Below are 9,399 nucleotides of genomic sequence, written 5' to 3' on the forward strand. Positions count from 1 at the left end.
GAATAGGAAAAGCATAAACGATCTGCCCTTCAGATGCCATTCTCGCTATCTTTCACTGTCTTTGCATTTAGCAGAACTACAAGTATTTCTAACACATGAACTTACCATGTTCTTGCCCACACACATTCTTAGCACCTAAAACATCCTAAGAAAAGGAGCTTCACACCTTGAGATCAGCTGTATGAAGAACCTCCTCTTCTTTCTTTTGAACCTGTCCCTCCTACTTTCACGGTTTTCCCCCTAGATCTTGTTTTGGGAAAGACAATGAATCATTGAACCCAGTTCACACTCAGTACATCGGCTACCTGAAATAATTTCATTGCCCCTGGCCAGCAACCTGCATGTTACTTCAACAGTGGGCTTGTTATAGTGACCCTGCGTAGTTGCAGGTCATACCCAGGGCAGGCAAAACATGATTAACAGCATTGGCTATAAATGGAAGCTCATTTTTCTGCCATATTATTCTTATTCTTGTTATGACAACTCTTGAGAACGCCTGTCTTAAATCACGAAAAGCCTCAGGCACTAATACGTATGTGGAAGATTTCTACAGAGACTTTTAGAAACAAATACTTTATCTACTCTAACTTTAGGATAACTTCCTTCAAGTTGTCAAGCAACAACTTGTTTGTGTATTAAACAATGATGCCCAAGAATATTTTTTTTATCTTGAGCACTGATTTATTAGTACATAATACATGCCATTGAACTCTTAACTAGATTAGCCATACTTGAATAAATCTTAAGTGCTGATTATTCTGTTGCAGTTCTTTCATACGCCTTTTACATTCACATGGCGCTCATGTATAAAAGGAAGGATTTGGGATTTTCAGGTATCTAGAGACAGGTATTTTCTTAAGACAGGCTTTTTTTGTCATTGAACTATGACATTAGCCATGATATCAGAAAGTTTCCACCTGATGTCTCAGCATTTCAGTAGGACAACACCAGTGAAAGTAATATTTAGTTCTTGTATCGCATTACAGTTGGAAAGCCTTTTTATTATATTAGAATAAAATGATATACTAAATTCATATATTATTGGATTTTTAGAGACAAAAAGTAGTCTTCAATGATTACAATTGCAATTACTGTTTCTGAAACAAGTGTCTTTCAGTCTAACATTCTGCTTCTTGACTATCCATAGGAAACTGTCAGTTCTAGGATTCCATTTAAAATTAATTATACTTGAAAATTTATTAAGGTCAATGTTCATTTGAAGATGTGACAGCACCAATTTTTTTTTTTTTTTTATGTAAGGAAGTGCTTTCCAAAATTAACAGGTTGAAGAAAAATAGAATTTAAATAATTTTTTCCCAAATACCACTGTTAATTGGAGAAAAGGTAATGATCTAATTATGAGAGGCTACGACTTCCATTCTAAGCATTCAATTATCTTCCTAAGAAACTTGGATATACAGTAAATTAAGTACCAAAAAATGATGGTGAGGTTACCTTCACTTTCAGCATTATATTAACCCAAACGAGTAGTTAATTAGCTCCCAACTAAAATGTTTCTTTGATGAATGCTTCCTAACATCTAACTGGTGTGAAGATGTTAACAATGTCAATATTAAATTTCATGTAACAGTCTGTAATCAGACCAAAAAAAATTCCCACTGAAAATATAGCGATAGTAATAATTTCCATCCTTCTATCATTTTCTTTGGTTTGGATTCATCCACTGAAACTGAAAAAATACGTGAAGAGAAAGAAAACATATGGGGAAGTTGAAAGAAAGAAAACTTGAAACTGGTCATTGATTGTCACGGATGAGTGACAAAAAGCAGCAAGTCTGCCATGGGCCTGCACTTCAGTTTCTTCCACCTTCCATACAGCCTAGAGAGACAGGAGTTTCTCAGAACACCTCCATCCAGCAGCATACTATCATTAGCAGCAAGATCTGAAAAAGAAGTCAAAATCTAAAAAGGAACTCATAGAGAGGTCATATTGCCTGTGGACTCTCAACGCAGGCAGAATACACACCAGGGGTGTGCCTGCCGTGCCACCTACCCTGCGCACCAACCCCTCTTTCCTTTTCAGGAAGGACAGGAGTTACATTCTTCTGTCTGGGATTTGAGAATTTCCCTAACACCTTCTCCATTCAGCAGAGGTAAGCAGAAGTTTTCATCATGACAAGGTACACCGCCTCAACAGCAATGGTTTTCATTTTGCTGGTGTCCCCACCCTTTGGTGTTCCCATGCAGAAGTTAAAAAAAAATATATCTGAAAAGATAACGGGCTGAATTTCAGACTTTTGATTTTTCCAATCTAAACATCTTCCAAACTTTACTTTACGCTCATGACAACTACAGAGTAGCTTAAAAGTTGTTGCACAATAAAGTCTTGAAGCTGAGACTTTTAGAGGTTTCAGCATCATAAGACTGACTGAAAACACTACTCACACAAAACAGTTCAGGTAATTTTTCCATTAGCTCAAAATAGGACTGTTTAAACCAGAAACAGTTTCATTTCAGACAAGATCAGGTTTGAGGAAGGTTAGAACATTCACAAATTCATTTATTTTCTTCTTGGATTGATACAGGGCAGACAACCAGGGAAAAAGGTGTTCTGAAAGAAAATATAAAGTACGCTTTTCAGTAGAAACCTGAGTATGTAGCAGTGGACACAGGAAACCTTTTGACAATCCAAAAAATCTCCAACCAGAAACTGAACAAGACAGCTGCTGTCTCCTGATGGAAGCAGAGGGCTAAGGCAGAGCTGGCATGTTGAACATGGGCTGTGGGAAAGCAACACTGCCAAAAACCTCTTCAGCCCAGATAACCCCTTGGCTGGCGTGACATGGTCAAACACAGAAGCATCCATTGACAGTCTGAGAAATTCAAGAGGAGTTTTTCCTTTCTTAGTTGAAAGGTGTGTAACTGAAAAAACAACACGTGTCATTAAGAAATATATATGATGTTTATCACATGATGATAGATGCCCTAGCTACTTCATGAAGAATTCTGGAAAATACATTTGAATTACTTCCTCCAACTTTTTAAGCAATATTTCCTACTTGAATAGCTGGAATCAACAGCTCTTCTTCATTTCACAGTATGTTGACTCTTCTTCAGAGCACATAATTGCCCAAATAGCACTTGAGCTGTCAGTGTCAGGAGTGGTCCAGGCTCCGTCATGCATCCTTCTTCCATGTGCATTCAAACTTACTCATTCTCACCCACCGAAAGTGAAACACGTCTTGTTTATCTTTCCTTCCTCGTTCTATGCAAGGAAACATTCCTTTCTTTTTCAAGCCTGTTTCATGAGGGCCGGTGCCCTGCCTACCCCAATCCTCAGCAGCGCTATCTTCAAAGTTTGCACTTAAAAAGATTCAGTATTCGACTGACAGCATGTGGCAAGCTGGCCTAGGAGAGTTGCAGACTCCCAGCTCAGGAGGCAGAACACCTCCTATTTCTGAGTCATTCCTCAAAAACAAATAACCATTGTCTTCACTCCCTAGAATATCCTATTCCTACTTTGTATGGCTTTGAAAGGAAACAGTAGGTATTACCTTACCAGAAAAGTCAAAGATGTGCATACTAATGTCGCAAGGGGTGCTAAAATGCTTGGCTGAACCTTAGCCTTTGAAAAGGAAAAAAACCTAAAAGCAGAGACTGCAAGCAAATTGCATGTGCTGGAGGGAAGTGATCAAACATTGTTTCCTAAACAGAAGGATTTCTACTAGATCTTACAGGTTTGTAATCTTTGAGGTCTTCTCTTAATTGCAGAGGATGACTTTAAGTTCAACAAGGACAACTGTAAGGTCTTGTACCTGGGAAAACATAATCCAGGACTGCAGCACAGGCTGGGATCTACTGGGCTGGGGAGCAGCTCTGTGGAAAAGGACCTGGGGGACCTGGTGGACAAGCTCAAGATGAGTGAACAGTGTGCTGCTGCAGCAAAGAAAGCCAACAGGATGCTGGGCTGCATCAACAAGGGCATCACCAGCAGAGATAAAGACATCGTTATCCCACTCTACTCAGCGCTTGTCAGGCCACACCTGGAATAATGTGTTCTGTTTTGGTCCCTGCTATGCAAAAAAGATGTGGACAGGCTGGAGAGGGTCCAGAGAAGGGCCACAAAGATGATCAAAGGACTGGGAAGCCTCCCGTATGAGGAAAGGCTGAGAGACCTGGGTTTGTTCAGCCTTAAGAAAAGGCAGCTTAGGGGAGACCTTGTCACCATGTTCCAGTATCTAAAGGGTGGCTACGAAGAAGATGGAGACTCCCTTTTTACAAGGAGTCACATGGAAAAGATGAGGGGTGGTGGGTACAAGTTACTCCTGGGGAGATTCTGACTGGACACAAGAGGAAAATTATTCACAACGAGAACAATCAGCCATTGGAATAATCTCCCCAGGGAAGTGGTGTATTCCCCAACATTGGACACTTTTAAGATTCAGGTGGACAGGGTGCTGGGCCATCTTGTCGAGCCTGTGCTTTTGCCAAGAAAGGTTGGACCAGATGATCCTTGAGGCCCCTTCCAACCTGGTATTCTGTGATTCTACGACTTAATTCACCTCCCCACCCCCAAGCCCTGCCTTTGTGTCTTGGTACAAGGGTTACCTTATCAGATGTACAGCAAGCTTTCTGTACCTGGCAGTGTCTTAGTGTTTCTCTTCCCCTCTCACAGCTATGAAGCTGACTGAATGCGAGGTAGAAATAATTAGGATTACAGGCATCTTGACTATAAACATTTCAGCCCTGCCTGGATCATGCTAGGCAGCTGTAAAATTAACTCTCAATCACCTTTCACCACTTACCAACAAAACATTTGAGGAGAAGTTTATTTCTCACCAAATTTTCTGGAGTGAATAGAATGAAGAGAAGAGCACCATGCAGACTTAATGACAAAAACCCAGCCAGATCCCTCGTGAACCACGTTCAATACTAGTGTGCAATACTAGCCCCAGCAGTAGGAAGTCTTAAATGGCAAAAACTATGAATTATTTCTGGTTACTGTTTTAGGAATTAAGTTACAGAATACATAGAAAAGTACCTATCAGCTGTGGAAATATGAACAATTACTCACTACCAAGGTTGGGGGTTTTGTTTGTTTGTTTTAAAAAAAAAAAAAAAAACCAACACAAAACCAAACCATTATAACCAAGACCTAAGGAGCAGGTGGTATTTTCTTGAATTTGAGTAGTGAGTCTGTAAGTCACAACTACAGGAAAACTTGTGAAAAATTGTGCATATCTTTTGTAAGATAGAAATTGTTTATCCTTGATCTTCTGGTTTATTTGTGTGATTTCCCAGGGTTTGAAATGCCACCCCCTTTTTAAAGTGAATCTAGGACAGCATGAAGTGAATAGATGAAGATCAACACCATATATAATTTTTTACTTTGGAACTAAATAAGAACTGTTTGCTTGCTTGGAAGCCAAGAGATGGTACATTACCTTTGAAATTGAGACTTTTGTTATGAATTCCATATTTTTTTTAAGGAAGAAAACAACAAAAATTATGAAAAAGTTAACTTACAGTACGTATGCAGACCTTTTAAAAATCATATTCTAGTTATGTTCTGGAAATTTTTCTTCCTGCTTTGAAAAGTAAGATTTAATATAACTGGTACATAGAAATGTTTTGAAAAGTTTGAAAAAAACTTTTCAAATTATATATCATTTTGAAAAATAAAATACATCGAACAGTTTAAATTGTAACCATTAAAATGTAAATGTTTAAGTCAGATGCCCCAATTTTACAATGTCTTTCAGGTTTTTTGTTTGAGAACATCATTAATACATAGAACACTCCATAAATCTTTTTGTGAATGAAATTTATTTACACACTGTATCCAGAAGCAGATACATAAATCCTTATACAATTATTTTTCAAAAATGTGCAAGAAATTACTATAATTTTGTTTACAAACCAAAACACATTAAAATCAATGGACTTTGGATAATTCACTCTGTGGTGTGCTTAGTACAAACAGTGCACACCAGGTCTGAAACAGAGAAAAGTGTAAACTACAGCAATCTGGATTGTAAGTATTAACTTCATGGCACTCCATCATCACTATAAAAATTCTTTAACCCAACATGTATTGATATAAAATTCTTTAAGAATTTTTCATTATCTGTGTAGAATTTAGAACACTCTCCAGATACAACAATGCCATATTTCCCTTATTATGAACTACCATCTAGCCCATTTTTTATTTATAAAGAATGCTTGCAATTTTTATTCTTTGCAGTCATAAAAAGATTTTAAGAAATGAAATTGGCAATCATTAATTTATTCATAGCTTAGCTCAGAATTTGAAAGTTCAGTAACAGAGAAATAATTCTCATCAGAATCATAGCCCATATATTGCTGGTATGGTATTTTAAATTTATAATTCCAGTATTCACGTAGATGAAATGCATCAAAACAAAAACTGCACAGATTTCACTTAGCCCAGCAGTCAATATTCACAGAAAGAAATTGGCTTTAACAAAATGTAAAGTCAGCTCATCTGAGAACAAAGAGTTTAATTAATAATTGCATTTCTGATCCTTCTGACAGAAAAATATTTTGATAAAAAGATGGCATTCACTATGTCAACAGCAGGATAAGTGCTATATCCTTCAAATAGATCAAAGAATACAAATCACTTTCAGTTGTTTACAACACTGGCTTACAAAAAAAAAAAAAAAACACACACCCATAGAGGAAATTGTGCAAATTTGTTTTTCTATTTCCAAATACAAGGTGTTGTTTTATTCTTCTAATTGGTAAAACAGACAATGTTATCAATAACATCAATAATTTCAGATGCTCAAAAAAGGAGTTTTATTTCAAAGTTTCATTTTCAAAAACGTTTTTCCACAATTGCATAAAAAGCATACCTTTTGAATCCTTAAAGCTGTTGTTCTGAATAAATAGCCGTATTTCTACTCTTATAAGGATCATAGTCAGTTAGCTTTTATTCCTAGTGTATCTACTTCCAAAGGTCCCCAAAATATCCTCAATCATTTTCCTTTTATTTGTCAAGGACACTTCTAATTTTCATGAAGCAGAAGTCAACACAATTTTTGTGGTTACTCCAAGTACTTCTAAATTGCCTCATAACTAAATGTTACTGTGTTTCTTTAATATTAATCTTTATTATAAGAAATTGTAAGTATCTTTAATGTTTTCAAGGTCATTTTTCTGGGTTCCTTCTGCTGGCTGGCCAGTTACTTCAGCATGAAAAAATACTGTGAGGTTCTGATTAATGAAACCTGTAAAAATAAGTATTTGTGTCTACTTACTACTGATTTAAAGTATTTTGAGCTTAGTAGAAATATCACCACCATTTTTTATTTAGAAACAAAGTGCTATATGGTTCTCACATCCTAGGCCTCAACCACTTTACAGTGTTCCTTTTGTGGAAGCTTTATGGGGGGGGGGGGGGGGTGTGGAATGACAAAGTTAACTTGATCTGATTAAGTTCACAGATGAAGAACACAGCAAGGAAGGCAATTAAAAAACTGGATAGCTGAACCAAAGTTTAAGAAAAAGCATCAACACATATGAGTGAACAAACTGAAATTTATAAAGGCACGGGCAAGAAATTTAGCATGTGTCTTCTTGCACGTTTTTCAATTCAGCAATAAGACCAGGATATTATAACTTCAACTATTTAAGTTTCAATGCAATGACTGCTAAATTAATGCATGTGGCGTAGTATAAACATATGTTTAATGCATTCAATAGTGGTATTAAATGGCAAAGAAAATATTTAATATACTATAATCTTTCAAAGATTCTGTAGAATGCATAGGCCCTCTAGCTTGTATGGGGAAAGAATTTTTAAAGTGAAGAAAATGCCAGAGGTTTTCTTCCAAAAGTATGCGTCTGAAATCCATAAAAATGATTTTCTTTTTCCTCCCCACAGGCAGAATCAGAACACTGTACCATACAATAGGTTATTGTGCCTTTTTGAACAAAGTTAGTGATGCTGATTCGGGGGGAAGGGGGGTTGGGGGGGGAAGCCAGTAGAGGAAAAAAAGAAAACAGAATTCACACTCGCATACATATCTCTCAATGGCAGAGCCAACAAATTACGCATATAGACTGCTCTAGATTTTAAGTTTAAAACTTTATCAGACTAAAGAAGAAATCCTTATTCTCCCTCCCTTAAAAGCAAAGGTAGCCTTTATCTACCTTTGATTCTTTTTTTTTATTTTTTAGTTAAACATTATGGTCAAAAAATAAATTAAAAAAATATAAATTTAGTCTATCAATTCAGGCAACCCAAGATGTAGTGCTATTGCACCACCTTGCAGCAATACTGTATTCATTACTAAAGACTCATTTCAGGGGACAAAAGGCTAGATTAAACAAGAAAGCGGTATCAAAGATGAACAGCCTTTTCTAAGCTGACGTTTACTGACTAGCAACCCCTATCAGAGATGGGGAAGATGACACTCTAAAATACGAAACATGGGGGCAGAGGCAGGCAAAGCAAGCCTCCCTCCCAAGCCAGCCATGACGCCTTTAACAAATAACTCATAAAAGTGACAGAATCATGGGGGGGAAAAAACTGAAACAAAATGGGAAAATGCCATGGATTAACCTTGCATGACAAAAATATTACAGTGTAGATAGAACCTGTACTTCCCACTGAAAGTCTTTTTTCCCTACAGAAGGTTAGAATAACTGTAAGCTTTTCAAATGCCAGAATCTTTGACAGATATTATGAACATTTACTTAATTGATTCAATATTTCATATGTCAAAACATTTAATGACAGTAAACGGAAACATTTTCTGCGGTCAATGTATATCCAAACCTCTTTTCCCCATAATTTCAAAGGCTATGAGAACAGAGCTTTAGAGATGCATTTTAAGCATCCTCCATCCAAAGTGTTATCAGTCCTGTTCCTTCCTCCCCAAAGGACATCCAAAAAAGGGGAAAATGATCCAAAGGACATTAGTGTATTACTGCATTTCTGAAGTAAAAAAAAAAAAAAAATGCAGAAAATTATAACATTTCAAGTAGTTTGAATACATATTGTAGAAATCATCCTATCAGAAGTTTTACCCCATCCCTAAAACAGCTTATCAATTTATGTTCCCATAATAACAATTCCTAGAGTCTTCCTACAAATTCAGGAAATTTCCCCACCCCCCAAGAGGAGGTAGGAGGGAAAAGGACAGAAAGAGGGGACCTGGTAGGTGTTCATTTATTTAACTGATGGCATGATTTTAAAGGTAATATTTGACAAGGCCCCAATACTGCAATTTCCTTATAGGTACGACACATCGACTTTCACAGACTTCTTTTTTTTAAAGGCCATTTTTAGAAGGACAAAATACTGAGACAGGAAGAAAACTGAACCAACCTTCTCAAACACAAAATAGTGTACAGACAATACAAGGCTTAGGAGAAAGGGTTTTTTTTCGCAAAGATATGCTGCACAACC

Source organism: Mycteria americana, chromosome 2 (genome assembly GCF_035582795.1).
Source record: "Mycteria americana isolate JAX WOST 10 ecotype Jacksonville Zoo and Gardens chromosome 2, USCA_MyAme_1.0, whole genome shotgun sequence".
In the NCBI taxonomy this organism is placed as follows: domain Eukaryota; kingdom Metazoa; phylum Chordata; class Aves; order Ciconiiformes; family Ciconiidae; genus Mycteria; species Mycteria americana.